We start from the raw sequence: 23,721 nt of genomic DNA, 5'->3' as shown, positions 1-23,721 counted from the left end.
GGCACTCCAGATGTTACCGACTTCACAACAATTCCCATCAGCCCCTGCCAGCATGGTCAATTGGCCATGCTGGCAGGGGCTGATGGGAATTGTAGTCCATAACATCTGGAGTGCCAAAGGTTCGCCACCACTGCTCTATGGCATTATATACCTTTGAGGCCCCTCCCAGAATTTGGCTTCCCCAAATTCCACCTCAAAGCTCCAGGAATGTCCCAACCTGGAATTAGCAGCCCGATTGGAGCCTCACGATGTGGGATGCCGTGAGCAATATTATCTCTGCCACTGCGCTGAAATTCATACATAACACCGGGTGCAATTTCACAATATCATGACCTTTTAGCCTAGATATCCAGGCAGTTTAATAACGACGGCCAGATTAATGACCTGCTATTTACCTTAGGTTCAGATCTTTGAAAGTAAAAGGTGAATTAGCGTCCGATTAAGATCGCTGCTTTCTCGCAAATTTTAAGCACTCTGGTCAATGCTGCCAGGTTGCCGGCAGCGGGTCAAAGGGTCATCGTTATTAGAGTACAGTCTACAAGCTTCTTCACCAGTGACTTGTAGAAGGGTAAAGCATTCCCCCTGGGGAGGCTTTTAAAACAAACCCGATTTTATTCAGCTTATGGAATTCGATCAGAGAGCGTGCTGTGTTTATACAAGACGAGGCCAGAGGTCAAACGCGAAGGGGAGAAGTCCAGACACTGCAAATCAATACCTCGCAGGCCAATATCTCCGATTTTAAACAGCGGGTTCTGCGAAAGAAAGGTCTTCACGCTCATGCAAATCTCAACTGTGGGGAACCTACGGCTTACCAATCGGTCTTTGAAAGCGGAATAGCTTCTTCGGATCCTCACCAAGATTGTGAAATGGGATTTCCACACTCTGGAAAGATGAAGGAGGGCGAAATTTGGAGAGTGCTCCCATTAGATTGCTTCCCTGTACGGGCAAGATTCGCGCCAATCTATCCAGTCGGGTGTCATGTGTCATGGTGTGGTTAACCAGATACCTCTGGAAAGCCAAAAGCAGGCCACAAATGGCAAAGCCTCTGTCTGTTGCTACTTTTGTGAGGCAAGTTTCCACCACGGCGTAGGAGGTTAAGAGGAGCAGCAGTAATGTAGGAGGTTAAGAGCTCGTGTATCTAATCTGGAGGAACCGGGTTTGATTCCCAGCTCTGCCGCCTGAGCTGTGGAGGCTGATCTGGGGAATTCAGATTAGCCTGTACACTCCCACACACGCCAGCTGGGTGACCTTGGGCTAGTCACAGTTCTTCGGAGCTCTCTCAGCCCCACCCACCTCACAGGGTGTTTGTTGTGTGTGAGGAAGGGCAAGGAAGATTGTAAGCCCCTTTGAGTCTCCTGCAGGAGAGAAAGGGGGGATATAAATCCAAACTCCTCTGCCTCCTCCTCCTCCTCTTCTTCTTCTTCTTCTTCTTCTTCTTCTTCTTCTTCTTCTTCTTCTTCTTCTTCTTCTTCTTCTTCTTCTTCTTCTTCTTCTAACCCTAGATCAGACCTGTTCCCCCCTGCAAGATCTTGTCTACTGAGCCATCTATCATGGCCATCGTTTATATATTTAAACTGACTATAAATCAAGGAAATAAATAAAAAAACAGTGGTGCATTCCGCACAGGCCAAACCTAACGGGTGCAGGACGTTACATAAACCGTTTAGGGCGTCACACGGTCCCGGACAGTTTGCAGCCTGTCTTATTCCCCTCAACCTGGGATGTTTGAAAATCGCTAAACCAGTCATCCTTTTGAATAATCTGAAGAAGAAGAAGAAGAAGAAGAAGAAGAAGAAGAGGAGGAGGAGGAGGAGGAGGAGTTTGGATTTATATCCCCCCTTTCTTCCCTGTAGCAGGAACAAAGAGGCTGACGATCTCCTTGCCCTTCCCCCCTCACAATATTACCCTGAGCGATGAGTGGGGAACTGAGAGAGCTCAGAAGCACTGTGACTAACCCAAGGTCACCCAGCTAGCGTGTCAGGATAATGTACAGGCTAAATCTGAATTCCTCAGATAAACTACTCCACAACTCAAGCGACAGAGCGGGGAATCAAACCCGGTTCCTCCAGATCAGATACGCAACAACTCTTAGCCACTGCTCTTAGCCACTACGCCACTGCTGCTCCCTTAAGTTGGAGGAGCTCCCATGCAAACACAACAGGCAGGAGACGCTTTATTTCTTCCCTTCCACCCGGTCACTTTAGGTTGAGCACTGTCCACAATGTCAGGGAGAATCTACCTATGCAGCACGGTGGGCAGAAACCAGGAAGCAAGGGAAAACACCCGCTCTCGCTAACTGTAGGGCATCCGGGATCAGCGGTGCCATAAGTGTTAGTGCATCTGTACAGAAATCTCTGCTGTGAAGGGAACGCTCCCCTCGCTGCAGAGCAGAGCAGAGCAGGGCAGCAGTCTATGGCTGGCATCTGCAGAGATATGTCACAGCAAGATATATCTTATTATAAGGTGACCAGATAATCACCTTTGTGAACCGGGCCGTGCGCGCAGCCGCAGGAGCGCACTGCCTTCGTTAACTTGCGTTTCCCGCCCTGTGACGAAGTTGGGAAGCGGCGGCGCCCCATAAGGCTAACTCTAATGATCGCGCGCGCATGTCACAGGGCAGGAAGCGGCAGCGCCCCAGAAGGCCGTGCTCCTGCGGCCGCGCGCACGGGAGGCTGCTGCACTGCCTTGCGCCCCAGAAGGCTGTGCTCCTGCTGCCGCGCGCACGGGAGGCTGCTGCACTGCCTTGAGCCCCAGAAGTCAGTGCGGCAGCCTCCCAAAAATCGGGACAATTTAAATAACACACGGGACAAATTGTTTGAAGGCGGGACTGTCCCGCCAAAAGCAGGACGTCTGGTCAGCCTATCTTATTACGACACACCTCTGAAGACGCCAACTTAGATGCAGGCCAAACATTAGGAGCAAACACTATCAGACCACGGCTGTACAGTCCAGAAAGTCCACAACATCCAAATTGAGCAGTTTGACTAAAAACAAATCTCTGTATTTAAAGCTCTGTATTCACACATACTTCATTTTGGATCACACTCTCAGTGGGGAATTTTTTGACTGACTGGTAGTAAGTATTGAATTCTTACTTTGCTTGGGAATTGTCTTGTCTCTATCTCTACAAACTGGATTTCCACATCTCCTCTAAACTCTATCGAACTAATAGTAGCTCTGGGAACTATCTGCTCTCTAAACTTGACCAATATCCTGACTCTCTCATCTCCATGAATACATTAAATGTCTAGGGATCATCTACTTTCTCGAAGGATTACCATAAGACGGGCTTGATAACATTGCCAAGGTATCCTTTTTAAAAAAATCATTTTTTAAAAGTATTGAAGCTTACAAAAAGCCCTTTCCCTTAGCTCTCTGGTACTTTGCTTCAGAACATTCCTTTCTTGCTTTGAAATATTTAACCTTTCGCTTGCTTTCCTCCTTCCTGAAAAACTACGGCAATTTGAGAAAGGTTTTTTTTTGTGGGGTGCTTACCAGACAAGTAGAGGAACCAGACAAACAGTATCATGAAAATGTTTGCTTACATCTTACATCAGCCATTCTCAACCAGGGTTCCGTGGTACCCTGGGGTGCCATGAGCATGTCCCAGGGGTACCGCGGCAACACTACCGCCCCCCCTCATTTTTGTGGTGTCTCCCACCGGCGCCAGCAAGGACATGGAGCTGGCCCATGCAGGGCCTGCCACAAGGTCAGCAGCCACCACCACCCCCAGTGCTTCCCTTCATCCTGGGAGGGGAAGGTGGGATGGGTGGCAAGCAGGGGCAATGGGAGAGGAAGGTGGAGGGTGGCGGCAGAGGTACCGTGAGACATGAAGAGTGAGGTCAAGGGTACCCTGACCTCGAAAAGGTTGGGAAACACTGTCTTACATCTTACATTTTGCTTACAAAATGTTTGCTTACATTTGCTTACAAAGAGTATCGTGAACATGTTTGCTTACTTGCATTTTATTTATTTATTTTATTTATTTGGTTTTGTATACCGCCCTACCACCGAAGGGCACCGCCCAGAGCCCTTCGGGAGTAGGGCAGTATATAAAACCCAATAAAATAAATAAATAAATAAATAAAATACATCTTAATATATTTAACATAAGAGGTTGTTTATGGGGAGGGGGCAGACTAACCTGATCTTGTCAGCTCAGCAGGGTCAACCCAGGTTAGTATTTGGATGGGAGACCACCAAGAAATTCCAAGGGGGGCTATACAGAGATTCGCAATGGTAAACAACCTCGGTTGAATGTACTGCTGAAGGCTTGATAAGGTTGCCAACCTCTGTTGACTTCTTGAGAGCCGGCGGGGTGTAGTGGTTAAGAGCAGGTGGATTCTAATCTGGAGAACAGAGTTTGATTCCCACTCCTCCACCTGAGTGGCTAAGGCCTATCCGGTGAACCAGACGTGTTTCCGCCCTCCTACATTCCTGCTGGGCAACCTTGGGCCAGTCACAGTTCTCTCTGAACTCTCTCAGCCTCCACTGCCTCACAAGGTGACTGTTGTGGGGAGAGGAAGGGAACGGAGTTTGAAGGCCACTTTGAAGTCTCCTCACAGGAGAGAAAGGTGGGGTATAAATCCAAACTCTTCTTTTTCTTCTTCTTGCCTTGAAAATCGTATAGGGTTGCCATAAGTCGGCTGAGAATTGATAGCATTTTACACAGCCGCACCTGCGGAACGGGGCAAAGTCTGAACAACTGATGTCCATGTTTTATTAAAAGGACTGTTTAAGAGATCATGGGACATGGCGATCTAAGATGTAAATGATGACGATCTTAGATGGACATTTCACATGACCTGCTACCTGATCTTTTGACTCTGTCTATTAAGGTCAGTACTATCTCTTCGGGCTGGAAGTGGCTCTAGGGTCTGAAACGGAGCGGGACCCTTTCCAAAGTACACTTGAGATCAGATTAGCGCTAGAGTGACAAATGCCGGAACACTGATTGGGCTCACTTGACCTCTGACAAGCCATTGCTCTTACTTAACAGCAGAACCATCAATTGGTTATCCTGCCTGCTGGGATCTTCAGATGAGAGTTCTGTGCATGATGAAGGAGTCTCGCGTCTTTACATTTTTGCCTTTCCACTCTGGCTTCAGGGGTGGGGGGGAACCCCATCACACAAGCCAAATCCCAGAAGGACAATTCAATTTAGCATTCAGCAGAGTTCCAAAAGCCGCTGCAATTGAACGATAATTTGCCGTGAAGCATGCATGCCGGTCCACACGTTTCACCTCTTGACCCGCAGAGCGAAAAACATCTAGCGGATAATTACTGTTGGAGTAACCCTGATGTCTTGATTTTTATTTGCAGGTCAGTCCTTCAGAGACAACTCCCAGGAGAATATTAAAGAGGCCCGGGCACTCTTCTACAAATGTATGACCACATTTGCCTCTGATGTGTGGCCTCTTTGCCAGGAAATCACGCTCTGATTTTTTCAACCGTAGTTTTTTTTCTAAACAGGCATCAAGGAATGCAAAGAGGGACATTTCACCCGATAAGAAAGGTTTGTTCTCCATCAAGCATAAAACGATGACCTTCCCAGAGATCTTAGAATGAGTCGCCCCAAATAAGAAGTTACCTCCCCTTCTCCAGAATCAAACACCCGAAACCTTGCTAGTCTTACAACACTCTGACTCAACACTACTCTTTCTCTTGACCTACAACCTCTCTCTCCAGGGTAGGGCGGGATAGAAGTCTCAAATAAAATAAAGTAACGTAAGCCTTCTAGACAGATGTCCAAATTGCCACAATGGACCTATACCAGTGGTGGCGAACCTTTGGCACTCCTGATGTCATGGACTACAATTCCCATCAGCCCCTGCCAGCATGGCAAATTGGCAAGGGCTGATGGGAATTGTAGTCCATAACATCTGGAGTGCCAAAGGTTCGCCACCACGGACCTATACGGTATTTAAGAAACAACTGATGACAATAAATAACAATTGACTGTGGTGGTCATATGGATCCTAATTTAGGTCTTCAAGGAGGAAGAGTTTTGAATGCTACTATGGAAAGAAGCCAGGTCTAGAATCTGAATTACCGCACCGTAACAATCCTATCCTAGCCAGAGTCACATGCTGTGTTAACATATCAACCAGTTATTTGTGTGGTTTTTTAAAATCAACTTCTGCTGGCGAATGTTAGGTTTATACACTTGGTGAATCCTCAGAGATTAAGCTCAAGCGGCCCTTGGTCAAGAGAATATTTGATAATGTACGTTTCGGATGACGAAAGATATGCTGGGGGGAAGAATTAGGACTAATAAAAGGAAACACTTCTTCACGCAACATGTGATTGGTGTTTGGAATATGCTGCCACAGGAGGTGGCATCCACTAACCTGGATGGCTTTAAAAGGGGCTTGGACAGATTTATGGACGAGAAGTCGATTTATGGCTACCAATCTTGATCCTCCTTGATCTGAGGTTGCAAATGCCTTAGCAGACCAGGTGCTCAGGAGCAGCAGCAGCAGCAGCAGGCCATTGCTTTCACATCCTGCGTGTGAGCTCCCAAAGGCACCTGGTGGGCCACTGCGAGTAGCAGAGTGCTGGACTAGATGGACTCTGGTCTGATCCAGCAGGCTAGTTCTTATGTTCTTATAAGTAAGCTCCACGAACCAAGTTTTTTTCATGTAAAACTGGTATATTTGATTCTTTATAAAATAAAAAGGAAGAAGAGCCAACCGCTAGTCCATTCACAACTACCTCCTAAATTCTACTCTTTCACATGAAGCCTGTTGGGTGACCCTGGGATACTCACAGTTCTCACTGAACTTTCTCAGCCCCGCGTACCCCACAAGGGCAGCTTACAGGAGAGAAGGGGGTGGGGTATAAAACCAGCACTTCTCACTTGGCTCCACAATTTAGAGGGCTATCCTAAGCAAAGTTAACCATTTTCAGTCCATTGAAGTCAATGAGTTTAGAAGGGTACAGCTTTGCTTAGGATGACGCTGTAAATGACTCGTTGAGCAAAATGCTAATATAGGACTGTGTAGAGCTGTCATTTGATCTACAGCATGGTGTAGTGGTTAAGAGCAGGTGGATTCTAATCTGGAGAACCGGGTTTGATTCCGCACTCCTCCACATGTGTGGCAGAGGCTTATCTGGTGAACCAGATGTGTTTCCGCTCTCCTACATTCCTGCTGGGTGACCTTGGGCTAGTCATAGTTCTCTCAGAACTCTCTCAGCCCCACATGCCTCATTAGGGGGTCTGTCGTGGGGAGAGGATGGGAAAGGAGCTTGTAAGCCACCTTGAGTCTCTTTACAGGAAAGAAAGGTGGGGTATAAATCCAAAATCTTCTTCCACTCTTCACTGGGGAATCCTATGAAAGGATCTTTCAAGGAACCTCTGTAAAAAATATAAGCAGAGCTACACGGTATTCGATTCCATTCCAGATCATCTCCAGATGGCACCACTAATCTCTCTCACACATGAACACACACACACATGGAAATAACAGCCCTCTCTCCAGTTATCCAACATCTTAAACTTTACTAGCATACTTGGCTAATTGGTTTTATCTTGCCAAGTCTTAGAAGCGGAGGCCTCCCTCTTTTCTTTGGCAAGAAAACGTCTACATGAGGATATGTGAGTGTGTTTCAAACAGGTCTCTTTGCAAAACCAGGACATCTAGAAGTTGCTCCGAAGCTTACTTAGCATGGGGAAAATTGGTACCATACAACCTGTTTATAAGCAGCCGCACTAAATCAAGGCCCTTGTAAGTTCTGGCAAAGACACGCCGGCAAGAATTTATTTACCACAGGATTAAGTAGCAAGCACATAATGGGAACCATTTGGTCAGAAGAACAAGTACTATATTGGAACCACTTTCCATCTGCTTGTTATCAGCAGCCAAAAGGGAAGGGGTGGGATGGGGGGGGGGGGCTGGTAACTAATTTACAGAGAAAAATGATTTTTTTAAAAAAAATAGATTTAGATCTGCAGCTGCATCTCAATAAAGGTGGGAGTGAAGTTTCATCTTGACAACAGAGCTGTCTACGGTATAAAATGGAGGAATGATGTAGCCTCCGCTGGACTTGCGTTTCTGAGAGGCAAACGACACGTAAAGCTGGACACGGATTCAATCCGGGGCCACCAGAGCCATTTTAGAGGAAAATTGAGTTGTTTGAGACGGAGAGTTTGGATTTAGACCCCGCTTTGCTCTCCTGTAAGGAGACCCAAAGGGGTTTACATCAGTGGTGGGATCCAAACATTTTAGTAACAGGTTCCCTCGCCAGCCCCCCCTCAGCAAAGGGGGCAGAGGTGTACCTAGGCAAACCTGAGCCCTGGGCAAAAAAATTGAGTTGGATGCCCCATGGGCAGCCACCCCAGCACGACCCGCCCCCCAACTTTTTTTTTTTTTTGCACCAGGTCATTTTCTAAATCCCATCACATCACATTATAGAAAAATGCCCCCAACTCACAAATCTGAACACAGCAATGGTGAAACACACAGGTTCTTTGATAGAGACTGGTGAGATAAAAGGCACGAAAGGCTGAGAATCAATGAATTGCAGTACCTGAAAGGGATGAACCCAGTTCAGGGAGTGACATTATTAGTACATGAAATTGCTATATAGGAACCTTCCCGTTCAAAGGCAGGATGCCTCTGCAGCGGGAGGCCGAGGACGTGGAGGTGGAAAAGCGGACCCAGTTAGTAACCCCCTCTTGGCACACACAAATAATTAGTAACCCCCTCTCGGGAACTGGTGAGAACCTGCTGGATCCCACCTCTGGTTTACATACTTCTTTCCCTTCTTCTTCCCACAACAGACAACCTTGTGAAGTAAACAGGGATAAGAGTGTTCGAAGAGAACTATGCCTGGCTCAAGACCACCCAGCAGGTTTCGTGGGAAGGAGTGTGGAAACAAATCCAGTGCACCAGATAAGAGTCCCCCACTCGTGGGGAGGAGTGGGCATCAAACCCAGCTCTCCAGATTAGGCTCCAGATTAGAGTCCACCTGCTCATAACCACAACACCGCCCTGCAAAAGCCCAATCCTGATCAACACTCGAAAAGAAGCAGGGGTAAGTCTGCTCAAAATGCGGCTCTTGCAGCAATTCTGAAATGGCTAAACTCCACACGGCTGGCCTCCACACGGGCCAGGGCCTTCACAGCCCTGGCCCGGCCTGAGATAGGAACGGCTTCTTCCACCAGCTATCCGGAGACCTCCAGAGGACCTTGGTGAGTTCCGCAGGGCCTGTAAGACAGAGCTGTTCCGCCGGGCCTTTGGAGAGACCAGCCGCTGATGGTGCCCCCCACCTCCTTGGCCCTATACCTGGGCCTTAACATCTACTAAGATCTGCCACCCCTCTCCTAGGGGGAAGTATTTGATATTAGGCATCGGGCGTCATCTACACCTATATTTGTGCTCTTACTCATTTTACATTTTAAATGTTAATGTGTAGTTAGTTTCGCTGCTTTTATAAGTTTTAGTTTATTTATGATATTTTATTATTGTATTTATTATATGTTGTGCGCCGCCCAGAGCCCTTCGGGGATGGGGCGGGATAGAAATTTGAAATATAAATAAAAATAAAAAATAAAATAAATAAACTCTCCTTGTGGAGGATGGCTCCTTCCCCCCCCCCCTTTTCCCCTCCCCTCCTCCCATCAGGTATCATAGATTTGGAAGACTTGAAAAAGCCAGAGGGACATCAGGAAGAGTTACGTGACTTAGGGGGGAAAGATATCTTAACCCAGACTGACCCTGAAAGAGGGGTGGGGCTTGTGATTTTGGCCTTAGTTGCGCCCCTCCTCTCAGCAGTACCGCGCAGAACTGGAAGCAGTCTAGCAGGAGGTGCACCGGTGTGCGTGGCAGCCTGCACCTGTGTGCATTCGTTTCTTGCCCAAGGACCGGCACAGCGGCTGCGTCCTTGCCACAGCCCCGCCCAGGAATGCCCTGCCCCCGGAATGCCCGGCCACGCCCCCGTCGTGCCCCGCCCAGCCCCATTGGCGCTACGCCACAGTTTGAATCCCACCACCATGGGAACCTGTTACTAAAATTTTTGGATCCCACCACGGGTGTGTGTGTGTGTGTGTGTGTGTGTGTGTGTGTGTGTGTGTGTGTGTGTGTGTGTGTGTGTGTGTGTGTGTGTGTGTGTGTGTGTGTGTGTGTGTGTGAAGTGTATTGGAGCTGTAACGATGGGAAAGGTGGGGTTAACTTCCTCCCATACTTTTTTTCTCATAGCTGATAAAAAAAAACCTTCCCTCCCAAGCTGCTTTCAGTCCCGATAATGAAAAAAGACAGTAATGATTCAGGCATTTCTCAGCTGGCTTGTGGACATGATAAGCCCCCTCAAGGGGTTGAATCCAACCCCCGGGCTGCGTGTTTGACACCCTGCCATTATCAAAGCTAGAAGGCTTACATAGCTCCTTGTGGATTTTAAAAAATCAGTTTGAATCTACCTAAATACCTGGGAATCTACCTAAATATTGAGTCCTCCAATAAGTCCATTACACTCCGCAGCAGTGGCGTAGGACGTTAAGAGCTTGTGTATCTAATCTGGAGGAACCGGGTTTGATTCCCAGCTCTGCCGCCTGAGCTGTGGAGGCTTATCTGGGGAATTCAGATTAGCCTGTACACTCCCACACACGCCAGCTGGGTGACCTTGGGCTGGTCACAGTTCTTCTGAGCTCTCTCAGCCCCACCTACCTCACAGGGTGTTTGTTGTGAGGGGGGAAGGGCAAGGAGATTGTAAGCCCCTTTGAGTCTTCTGCAGGAGAGAAAGGGGGGATATAAATACAAACTCTTCTTCTTCTACTATGATAAGCATGTGAAATCGAACAATGACTTCATAACATATGGAGATGTGATGAATTCTGAAGGAGAAATTAAATCTTGGCAAAAGGCGGAGGCAAAAACGGTGACTATATTATCAACTAGTGTTAAGACTTGAAATGGCAGAAGGCATAATCAGGGTTCTGACAGAATTTGAAAAGCTGATAACGCAACAAAAAGAACTTTTATCAGGATCAATTTATCAGTCGGCACTTCAGCTTGACACAGAAATGGAACAAGTTAAAACACGTATGATTAGATGGATACAAAATTCTGAGGAAGAAATATCTCTTCAGCAATGAGGAAGTCTTATCAACAAAATATGTGAAATTCATAAGTCAAAAATTAAAAAAAACTGATATAAGATGTTTTATGGATGGTACATTAGCTCAAAGGACGTTGAGAAAGTAGAATTATATAATAGAACTAGCGGGCTCAGCCACGTGTTGCTGTGGCTCAGTCTGGTGAAATGGAAAAGAAAGAAAAGGGGAAGCGAATGGTTCACTTTCCTCTTCATCTGCTAGGGTGGGTGGGCCATGTCCAGGTGACAAACCCTGTCCCTTTCACTCCCTTCCCTTGCAGGCGAATTACTTAGCTGAAAACACGCTGGGAGGCATGAGCTACATTGTGTTCAAATTTCAGAGCGTTTGGTCCAGCAAACCCTGGACCCTACCTCACCTTCCCCTTCCTCCGCTAGGGTGGGTGGGCCATGTCCAGATGGCGGACCCCATCCGTTTCACTCCAGATGGCAGCGGTTTTCAAGGAAGGCATGGTTGTTTCCCTTGTATCAGAGGGTGTTGCTTTTGACTGACCAGGCAGATTAGGCGCTTGTTGCAGAACAGGAACTGTGGGGTTCCAACTGTGTCACAGGTGTGAAAAAAAGCCCTTGTAATAACAATAATGGGCACAGTTGTGACATGTACACAACAGGAGGTGTGGAAACAGTATGGAAACCTGGCTGCACGCCAATGCGACGTTGTATGAAAATTTCAAAGCAATCGGTCCAGTAGTTTGAAAGATTACCTATCAGGGGAAAAATGCAATGATCGATTTTTATATAGAGAGATTATAAAGAGAAATTTTGGAAACACAAAGCGGATGGCACTGTCTATCACATGTGGTGGACATGTAATAAGATTTTAAAATGGGGAAGGAATACATGTACAACGACAGAAAATCTGTAGGGGTAGGGACAAAAATACTGTGGGGCCCGTACGACTCCCACTGCCAGCTAAAATGGCATAAGTCGCACCGACACCATCGAGATACTCATGCTGGCAGTGGGGTGCTGTGTGATTCCACAGGACACAGGTGCTAATGCTGCTACTACACTGGCACGAGTTGGTTGCCGGAGCCTGTGCCAGCACTAATGGGGCATTCCAGGGATGTTGCTGGGGGCGGAGCCGAATCTGGTCAGCTTCCTGAGGGCTTTCAGCCTGGGAATGCCTCCTTCTGCTGCCGATGACATACACCTGCAAAAAATGCAGAGCTGAATAGCCTTTCATTCGAACGCATACTTGCCTGAGTGCTGAGTTTCCAGCCTCCAGAAGACTAGGACCTGAGGAGGTAATGGGATTCAAAGCGTGCAGGGGAAAAGAGATTCCACCTAAACATTAGGAAGAACTTTCTGACCGTCGGGGCTGTTCAACAGTGGAATTCACTGCCTTGGAGTGTAGTGGAGTCTCCTTCTTTGGAGGTTTTTAAAAAGAGGCTGATGGCCACCTGTCAAGAGTGCTTTGCTTGTGTGTTCCTATGTGGCAGGGGGTTGGACTTGATGGCCCTTGGGGTCTCTTCCAACTCTATGATTCCATGATCCAATCATGAGTTTTTTGTTCTTTTTCTCTTCATTTCTGTGCCTCCCCATTTCTCTTTGCAGAGGGCACGGCTATGCTGTCCCTGGCCACCACGAAACTGCCCCCCTCCCCGTGGCTTGGGCTGTGAAATTGTTATATAAGCTAAGAGAACGCTGGGGTGCTGTGTGGTTTCCGGGCTGTATGGCCGTGTTCTAGCAGCATTCTCTCCTGACGTTTCGCCTGCATCTGTGGCTGGCATCTTGAAGATGCCAGCCACAGATGCAAGCGAAACGTCAGGAGAGAATGCTGCTAGAACACGGCCATACAGCCCGGAAACCACACAGCACCCCAGTGATTCCGGCCGTGAAAGCCTTCGACAGTACATTAAGAGAACGCTGTTAGGCATTTTGCCCCAAAATATTGCAAAAATCTAGGAAGAACTATTTAGATATATGAGCTCAGCAGCGAGAGTTGTATTTGCAATGAAACGAAAGGCACAAAATTGTCCATGATGGGAAGACTGGGGAAGGTAAACGAGTCGAATGCACAGCAATGGTAAAACTATGCACTTTTTAAAAACCCTATGCACTTTTTTAAAAAAAGCAATTGCTAGGCAGTATTGCCAACTGCAGGTATGGAAATTTCTGGATATTTAAGGGTGCAGCCTTAGGAGGATGAGGTTTGGGGAGGGGAGAGACCTCAGCATGGTATGATGTCATAGTGTCCACCCTCCAAAGAAGCTCACCCTCCAAACTCTATGCTGGAGTTGACAATAAAGGAATTGGAATTGACAATAAAACTGCAAAGATTGTCATGCCCTTATATAAAGCAGTGGTGCGACCGCACTTGGAGTACTGTGTCCAGTTCTGGTCGCCGCATCTCAAAAAGGATATTGAGGAGATAGAAAAAGTGCAGAGAAGGGCAACAAGGATGATTGAGGGACTGGAGCACCTTCCCTATGAGGAGAGGCTGCAGCATTTGGGACTCTTTAGTTTGGAGAGGAGACGTCTGAGGGAGGATATGATTGAAGTCTAAAAAATTATGCATGGGGTAGAAAATGGTGACAGAGAGACATTTTTCTCTCTTTCTCACAATACTAGAACCAGGGGGCATTCATTGAAAATGCTGGGGGGAAGAATTAGGACTAATAAAAGGAAACACTTCTTCACGCAACGTGTGATTGGTGTTTGGAATATGCTGCCACAGGAGGTGGTGATGGCCACTAACCTAGATAGCTTTAAAAGGGGGCTTGGACAGATTTATGGAGGAGAAGCCGATCTCTGGTTCCCAATCTTGATCCTCCTTGATCGGAGATTGCAAATGCCTTAGCAGACCAGGTGCTCGGGAGCAGCAGCTGCAGAAGTCCATTGCTTTCACATCCTGCGTGTGAGCCCCCAAAGGCACCTGGTGGGCCACTGCGAGTAGCAGAGTGCTGGACTAGATGGACTCTGGTCTGATCCAGCTGGCTTGTTCTTATGTTCTTAAGATATTTTCTTCTGGGGAGAGTCAATTTCTCCAAGGGAATTACCTCCTCTAGCGAGCAGTCATAATGCCAGGAGATATTCAGGTGCCACCTGGAGGTCGGCCACCTTTGCACTAGGGACATCTGAGTCGTTGGCCTGCTTTGAACTTGAGAATGAGGTCTCGGAAAACCTGAGAAAGCCAGGTACGTGACATGAGCTTCAAGGAGCTTCATGTCTTGTCCTCCATCTCTGACCGTTTTATGAATGCAGACTTCCAGTGTTTTAGACTCTCTTTACTAACCCCCCAAATCTTTACATTCCCCAGAGCTGCAATTAAATTTCAAGCGCTGGTCGTCCTTTGGGTAATTAGGTTGAGTCCACAATGCAGAAGAAACTGCTAGAAATCAATATTGCGTGTTAAGGTTTATTCTGTGCCCGTTGCTGCAGTTTATATATATTTTTTCTCCTTTCGACCCTCACTGAGTTAAGGTGCATACTTAAAAAAAAAAACCTACAAATAAGACCCGACTTCATCTGTTGGAGGATTAGATCGCAAAGTTGACTGTTCTCTCTGGCAAATAAATTCCCCGTCAGACAAAGCCTTGCGTAGCTTGGCGAACGTTGCCAAAGCCAGCTCTGTCCTTGGCAGAGAAGCAGGGTAGAAAATGTTCCAAAGTGGAAAGTTCTCCAGGAAATTTCCCAACGCTCTCTCTTGCTGTGGAAAATGTTCTGTCCCATACATGTATCCCTACAGTTGTCAATGCTGTTATGCTACTAAGCAGTCTTGTTACTTGGGATAAGTATGGAAAATGAAGCACAGACAAACCCCAGCGTTTCTTCTCGGTCCAGGCTTCTATTTGCCTCATTGGCTAACATTAAATTTTGCTAACCTGACTTAAATATTTAAAATATTTATTTAAAAGTCCTGTTTACATTTGCCAAAAAAACCCCCACATCACATCTGCATTCACATGTGTAATATCCCACTGGCAGTGATACTGTGCTTCTTCCTAAGAGATGCTGTCGCTGTATTTTAACCTTTTTCAGCAACACGTGGCATATGTGGTTTGAATGTTAAATCAGTTGTGCCTGGACATAAAGATATTTCCTTCCTTCCTTCCTTCCTTCCTTCCTTCCTTCCTTCCTTCCTTCCTTCCTTCCTTCCTTCCTTCCTTCCTTCCTTCCTTCCTTCCTTCCTTCCTTCCTTCCTTCCGCCTGGATATAAAGATATTTCCTTCCTTCCTTCCTTCCGCCTGGACATAAAGATATTTCCTTCCTTCCTTCCTTCCTTCCTTCCTTCCTTCCTTCCTTCCTTCCTTCCTTCCTTCCTTCCTTCCTTCCTTCCTTCCTTCCTTCCTTCCTTCCTTCCTTCCTTCCTTCCTTCCTTCCTTCCGCCTGGACATAAAGATATCTCCTTCCTTCCTTCCGCCTGGACATAAAGATATTTCCTTCCTTCCTTCTGCCTGGACATAAAGATATTCCTTCCTTCCTTCTGCCTGGACATAAAGATATTCCTTCCTTCCTTCCTTCCTTCCTTCCTTCCTTCCTCCCTTCCTTCCTCCCTCCCTCCCTCCCTCCCTCCCTCCCTCCCTTCCTCCCTCCCTTCCTCAGAGCAGCTCAAAACATCTAAAACAGAAAACATTACAATATATACAATAAATGATTAGAAGTAGTGAACTGAAAGCAAGTGTGTTGTAGAGGTTAGGAGTGGTGGACTCTAATCTGTAGAACTCGGTTTGATTCCCCTCTCCTCCACATGGGCGACAGACTCTAATTTTGAGAACCGGGTTTGATTCCCCACTCCTCCACATGAGCGGCGGACTGTTATCTGGGGGACTGGGTTTGTTTCCCTGCTCCTTCACATGAAGCCTGCTGGGTGACCTTGGGCTAGTCACAGTTCTCTTCAAACTCTCCCTGACTCTCTCACCAGGTATCTGTTGTGGGGAGAGGAAGGGAGAAATTAGTTTGTAGGGCACCTTGAGATTCCTTACAGGAGAGAAAGGTGGGATATAAATCCAAACTCGTCTTCTTCTGCCTCTCCTATATCCTCTGAAACAGTGCTAGGCAATCAAGGGTGGAACTGTTACCAGATATTCCCAACACTATAACTTAAAATATGGTCACGATACAGCTCAGGGAAGGGAAGGGAAGGGAAAGAGAGGGAGGCCAGCTAAGATGGTATATTGCTGTCCTCCACTATAGGCCTGCAGAACAGCTCCATCTTGAAGGTCCTGTGAATTGAGAGACATTAGGCACAGAGGTGGGATTCAGCAGGTTCTCACAGGTTCCCGAGAGTAGGTTACTAATTATTTGTGTGTGCCAAGAGGGGGTTACTAATTGGTGATTTTGCCACGTGATTTTTGCCTCAGTTACGCCCCTCCTCTCAGCAGTAGCGCGCAGAGCTTGAAGCAGTCTAGCAGGAGGTGCACCGGCGTGCGTGGCAGCCTGCGCCTGCGTGCATTCGTTTCCTGCCCAAGGACCGGCGCAGCGGCTGTGTCCTTGCCACAGCCCCGCCCCCGGAATGCCCCCCCCCCGGAATGCCGAGGCCCGCGCCCCTCGCGTTACCCAGCCCCATTGGTAGCTACACACAGTTTAAATCCCACCACCATGGGAACCTGTTACTAAAACTTTTGGATCCCACCACTGATTAGGCAGGGCCTAATCTTGTTTGGCACAGCTTTCCACCAGGACGCGGCCAGGGTCAAAAATGCCTTGGCGCTAGATGAGGACACTTGGACATGTCTTGGGTTGGGGATCACTAACAGGTTCTTACTAACAACTGGTAGTGCCCAGTTGTACAAGGACGATACATTACTCAGACCTGATGCATTGCTGAGAAAGGATGAACAGATGTGACAAGAGGGATTGAAATTGATAAGGGACGAGGTGTTTTACAGTCAATCTGGCTAAGCACATCTGGTTGAGAGCACAGTACAACATCTGGGGATAAGTTGAGGGGTAAGATGACAGAATGGTGAAGACTGGGGAAAGTCTGAGAAGTAATAGTTGAAGAACAGGTTTTAAAGAAAGGTGTTGCCTGGGGAAATGTGTGTGTGTGTGTGTGTGTGTGTGTGTGTGTGTGTGTGTGTGTGTGTGTGTGTGTGTGTGTGTGTGTGTGTGTGTGTGTGTGTGTGAACCATAGTCCAGCTATTTTTGAGGGACCTGTTCAAAACTGCTCTATTTCACTTTAAGAATTATGTCTGTGGTATGTTTTCTCTCAAGCTGAGAAAAGAAGACGAAGGGAGTGAATGAATGAAAGGATGCAGACACAGGAAACCAAAGAGGTCAAGGCAGTATCTACAAAGAACCGGAAGGGTGACCAACTATGCTGAGAAAGGTGAATCAAAGGACGTTTGCCCTGTACCTGCTTAGAATTACAGAGTTGGAAGAGACCCCAAGGGCCATCAAGTCCGCAGGAACACACAATTAAAGCACTCCTGACATATGTTCATCCAGCCTCTGTTGAAAAACCTCCAAAGAAGGAGACTCCACCACACTCCCAGGTAGTGCCTTCCACTGTCGAACAGTTCTTACTGTCAGGAAATTTTCCCTGATGTTTAGTTGGAATCTCTTTTCCTTCACCTTGAACCCACTACTCCTGGCCTAGTCTCTGGAGCAGCAGAAAACAAGCTTGCTCCCTCACCAACATGACACCCCTTCAAATACCTAAGCATGGCTATCATGTCACCTCTTAACCTTCTCAACTCGGATGAACAGTTCCCAGGCAAGAGGATATTTAGAGAGGCTACCACTCGCGTTTATCATAGAAACTCTGACAACAATAGAGTTTGAGCCCAGCAGGTGAGCTGCCTTCTCCTATCTCCAAACCGATCACCATATCTTCAATTAGTGTTTTCTAGGTGCGGATGTGCCCTTACCTGGATGAACCAGGCTAGCCTGATCTCTTCAGATCTCAGAAGCTAAGCAGGGTCGGTCCTGGCTAGTGTTTGGACAGGAGACCTTCAAGGAATACCTTGGGGGGAGACCATGGTAAACCACCTCTGAACCATCTCATGCCTTGAAAACCCACCAGAGGTTGCCAAAGTCAGCTGTAACTTGATGGGGGAAAAACCCACTGCCGGACAAGTTCTTATCACTAAAAATCCACTCGTCCTAACCTGGACGGCCCAGGGTAGCCCAATCTCACCACATCTCATAAGCTAAGGAGGGTTTTCTTTCTTTCTTTATTATTTAGCTTTGTAGACCGCCCGATCCCCAGGGGGCTCTGGGCGGTGCACAACAGTGTCGATATATATACAAGGTATAACAAGGATCACAATAGTGACCACGTTTACTAAAATCCATTAAAACAGCGGTCAAAACAATAATAACAGGCGTCCCACAACCCAGTTCATTAAAAACCTCCCCAAAAAGAGGGAACGGCCGGACTCCTCCCTAGGAGTTCTAAAAATAAGGTAGCAAAGGGGGGCGCCCTACTCAGCAACTGGACACTCCAAAGGCCCGGCGAAACAACTCAGTCTTGCAGGCCCTGCGGAATTCACCAAGGTCCCGCAGGGCCCGGACAGATGGAGGAAGAGTGTTCCACCAGGCTGGGGCCAGTGCCGTAAAGGCCCTGGCCCGCGTGGAGGCCAGCCGCATCATTGAGGGGCCAGGGACCACCAGCAAATTGGCCTCAGCTGAACGCAGAGGCCAAGTAGGGGCATATGGGGTAATGCGGTCTCTAAGGTACGAGGGTCCCAGGTTGTGTAAGGCCTTAAAGGTCAAAACCCACACCTTGAAGATGATTCGGAATTCCACTGGAAGCCAATGCAGCTGACGCCCTGGTTTGTCTTTAGATGGAGACAGTGGTGGGATTCAGCCGGTTCGCACCACTTCGGCAGAACCGGTTGTTAAAATGGTGCTTGTAAACAAACCAGTTGTTGAATTACTTGAATCCCACCACTGGATGGAGATCACCCAGGAATTCCAAGGCTGCTATGCAGAGGAAAGCAACGGCAAACCACTTAAAAACCCTACTGGGTTGCCAAAAGTCACCCATGACATGATGGCATTTTACACACACACACACACACACACACACACACACACACACACACACACACACACACACACACACACACACACACACACACACACACACACACACACACACACGGATGAATGACTTGGATCAAAAACAGGCATTGAAGATAGCAAAAGAACGCACAAGCTTTATGTTGACTTGCAAATGTGATAAAAATTACAAACAAGGTATTTAACTGCAATTCCCTCTTTTTACAAAGGCTCTGAAAAAACTATCAGGGGAACACACACACACACACACACACACACCCGTTTGAGCTCACTCAGAATTGAGCTTATCAAGTGGCAAATTTATCAACACCTCAGTTTAATTTCAGGGTAAATGCTTTGCAAATTAATGTTTTAATCTCCCCCCTCCTCCTTCACATGAACATATAAAGTCGTCCGGTACCGAATCTGTACAAAGCACACCGGATAAAGCCCGGTTTCCTGTGGATGCTGGGAAATAAAGCCTTGCAACTGGGCAATTTTGATGTGGCAATTTGCTGCAGCAAAATCGGCTGTTTCCCAAACTGCGTGGTCATGCTCTGGTAGTTGTAGCTCATAATGTTCCACCTGCCATCTAGGGCTGGCATCTTCAGAGGCATGCCACAGTAAGAAATATTCCTCCGTGGCACAGCGGAGAGTGCTCTGTGAGTGGACTGTCCTCTCTCAGATGGGGCACATTTGCATGTGTCCAGGTGAATTTCATCGGCAGGTACATTTGCATGTGTACATCCTGGTGGTCTAAATGTGCGTGACTCATCTCAGAAATCGTTGCCACGAAATCAATCAGAAGTCCACAGGGGACCTTAAAGACTAATAAAATTTACTCCAGCGCAAATATTCATGAGTCAGGGCTTAATTTTTCACATGCACAGGGGACCTATCATCAGTCTGAGGATGGACCAAAAGATGGACCAAATGGTGGGGGAGGGGCCCGTCACATGGTGGGGGAGGGGCCCGCCAAAGGATGGACCAAAAGATGGACCAAATGGTGGGGGAGGGGCCCGTCACAGGGGCGTATCTGCCAGAGGGACATGTGGGGTGCCACCCATTTGATCACGTGGGGGCGCAGAATCACGCCCCCCATGTGATCAAGCTGTGGTCAAGGACCGGGAGCCTGCATGTCCCTCTGGCAGGTACCAATGCCCCTACCAGCAGAGGACGGTGCAGGGTCGCAGCAAACCCTTTGAGCAAGGCAGGAGTGGCCTTTGATGGAGGTGGGGGGGGGCAGCAGCAGCCGCTGCCAGGGGCCAAGGTCCATGAAGGGCACGCAAGGGGGTACGAAGGGCACCCAGGGGGAGGGTTGGCCTGGGCACCATTTATCGCCGGCATGACTCTGGCCTGTCATCTGGTTGTGGCCCAGCCACGCTGGGGGGCAGGGTAGGGAGGGCCCCCCCTCATTTGGTTGTGACCCACCCATCATGGGGGAGGAAGGGAGAGGGAGGGGGATATAGGACAAGCCAACTTCATGTGTCTGTGGGATGACTATGAGTCACGAAGAGGGCTTGGGAATTAGGAATTAAAAATGCAAGTCTTTGTTCACGCACAGAAAAGCGTGGAATCCCTTGATGCATCTTTTCACAATGCATTCTACCTTTGAAGTTCTTCTGTAGGACAACCGTAACCTTCGTACTTCTGTTCAATTGACCTAATCTGTCACCCTAAGTATTTCATCTCCCAGACTAGTACTCAACCACTACGAAAGATGCAAGGGGAAAGAGAGAGTCCCTACCGATCAGCCAGCCAGCCAACTTCCATCCAAACAACAAACCCCCCTGCTGTAAGCGGGGCAGGGAGGAAGAAATGTTCTTCTGTTTCTCCTTAGGCATACCCTGGAAAGCAGAGAAGAATTCTGGAGCAGTCTCGCTCACCTTCGCATAGAACAGGGGTAGGGAACTTGCGGCTCTCCAGATGTTCAGGAACTACAATTCCCATCAGCCCCTACCAGCATGGCCAATTGGCCATGCTGACAGAGGCTGATGGGAATTGCAGTTCCTGAACATCTGGAGAGCCGCAGGTTCCCTACCCCTGGCATAAAAGGTAAGATGAAGGAGATTCTCAGACTCGTATTTCTGGACTTGGCCAGTGCGGCCGGTCTAAGGAAAGCAAACTAGGATTCTAACAGTTAAAGACAATGTTATGTTTATTTAATAACAGAGATTGGCTTTTTTCCCGGGGAACAGCAAGCTGCATTCCGCTCCGAGACGTTAAAGACTCCATGATCTATACAGTAGGCGGTCCAAATCCCACCTCTGGAAACCTCAGAGCACCAAACAGTCCACTCAGCTTCCGACGGCGCTCTTTGGTCCTTGGGAAGGTTATGTGGGTTTGCAAATGTAACATTCATTAATGCCAGACACAAGCTTCCCAGAGAGTCAGCTTGTACTGATTTTCCCTGGCAAGGCACCGCTGCAAATATTTTTAAAAATACACACTGGGAGGCCTGAAAACTCTGGCTGGCATCTTCTGCCAGCTGAGGGCATCCTACTGGACTATCTGAAGAATTGCTGAGGTGCTGTGTGGATTCCAGGCTGTACGGCCGTGTTCTAGCAGCATTCTCTCCTGACGAGAGAATTCTCTCCTGGAACCTCAGCCCAGGAACACGGCCATACAGCCCGGAAACCACACAGCACCTCATAGGAGCAGCAGTGGCGTAGGAGGTTAAGAGCTCGTGTACTCTAATCTGGAGGAACCGGGTTTGATTCCCAGCTCTGCCGCCTGAGCTGTGGAGGCTTACCTGGGGAATTCAGATTAGCCTGTGCACTCCCACACACGCCAGCTGGGTGACCTTGGGCTAGTCACAGCTTCTCGGAGCTCTCTCAGCCCCACCCACCTCACAGGGAGCTTGTTGTGGGGGGGAAGGGCAAGGAGATTGTAAGCCCCTTTGAGTCTCCTACAGGAGAGAAAGGGGGGATATAAATCCAAACTCTTCTTCTTCTTCTCGATGATTCCGGCCGTGAAAGCCTTCGACAATATATCTGAAGAATCCTTTATTGTGCATCAGGACTCCTCAGCACGGATCTTTTACATCACCTATTACCTGGCCCTTGAAGAAGAAGAAGAGAAGGAGGAGGAGGAGGAGGAGGAGGAGGAGGAGGAGGAGGAGGAAAAGAAGAAGAGGAGTAGTAGTAGTTTGGATTTATACCATACCTTTCTCTCCTGTGAGGAGACTCAAGGGGACTTACAAGCTCCTTTCTCTTCCTCTCCCCACAACAGACACCTTGTGAGGTAGGTGGGGCTGAGAGAGTTCAGAGAGAACTGTGACTAGCTCAAGGTCACCCAGTAGGCGTGTAGGAGTGCGGAAACACACCTGGTTCACCAGATAAGCCTGTGCCACTCAGGTGGAGGAGTGGGAATCAAATCCGGTTCTCCAGATTAGAATCCACCTGCTCGGAGCCACTACACCACACGGATCGAGTGGGGGGATCTGCAGTGGGCAAAGCAGGAACACATGAATCAATGAAGTTGCTTTATACTGGTCAAGATCGTTTGTCCATAAAGTTCAGTATTGTCTGCTTAGATTGGCTATTGGTCTCCATGGTCTTAAGCAGAGGTCTCTCATATCACAACCCATCTGATCCTGAGAGCCAGAATGGAGAAGGTGGGTAAGAGCAGGTGGACTCTAATATGGAGAACTGGGTTTGTTTCCTGGTCCTCCACACAAGCAGCAGATTCTAATCTGAAGAACCAGATACGTTTCCCCACTCCTACATTCCTGTTGGGTGACCTGGGGCTAGCCACAGTGCATTCAGAACTCTCTCTACCCCATCAACTTCAGAAGGTCCCACCAACCTCAGAAGGTCCCACCAACCTCAGAAGGTCCCACCAACCTCAGAAGGTCCCATCAACCTCAGAAGGTCCCAGCAACCTCAGAAGGTCCCACCAACCACCCAAGGTGTGAAGAGGACGGGAAGGAGTTTGTAAGCCACCTTGAGTCTCCCTACAAGAGAGAAAGGCAAGGTATAAATCCAACCTCTCCTTCTAACTAGAGATGCCATGGGTAGATGACCAACTTCAAAGCATGAACACATGTTGGTCTTTAAGATGCTACTGGACTGAAATTCTGCTCTTCTGCTGCAGACGAACATGGCTACCCCATGAAATGGTATCAACTTTGATGCCCGTGGAAAGGGGAGGAAGACCAGAAGAGCCATCAAAGAACCCGTGTCTCCATTCGCAAGTGTCCACGCCCCTTAGGGCGGTTCCTGCTCCGTTGGAGAACAGTGGGTCTCAGAAGCCCAGCCAAACTGACAGTCGCGTTCTCCCCTCCCTCCGTCCCTTGCCAGATTCCCTTTCATCCTGGACTTCAAAAGAACCTTTATCAGCCGCAGCCTCGGTTGCGCATCAAAGGCAGAGGTGTCAGCTTGAGAATGCAAGGTAAGTAATGACGCCCGGGTTTATTGCATTTTGATAAGAAGGATTTCAAGGGAAAGGAGTAAACACGCTTCCCTCCATTAATGGGAGAGAAAGACAACCCCCCCTCCCCGCCACCTATTTCAAAGCTTAAATAAATAAATAAATGCTTTGTGATCTGGAATATAATTAACATTATAATGGAGAGAGTCGGCGAAAGCTCGGGAAAAGTTGCCTAAAATTGTTTTATGCTGAGATACTGAAATGTATTCGTGCTTACTATTTATATTCTAT

Source organism: Sphaerodactylus townsendi, linkage group LG04 (assembly GCF_021028975.2).
Source record: "Sphaerodactylus townsendi isolate TG3544 linkage group LG04, MPM_Stown_v2.3, whole genome shotgun sequence".
Classification (NCBI taxonomy): Eukaryota; Metazoa; Chordata; class Lepidosauria; order Squamata; family Sphaerodactylidae; genus Sphaerodactylus; species Sphaerodactylus townsendi.
The sequence above is the reverse complement of the archived record's forward strand: the minus strand, read 5'-3'. Positions refer to the sequence as shown.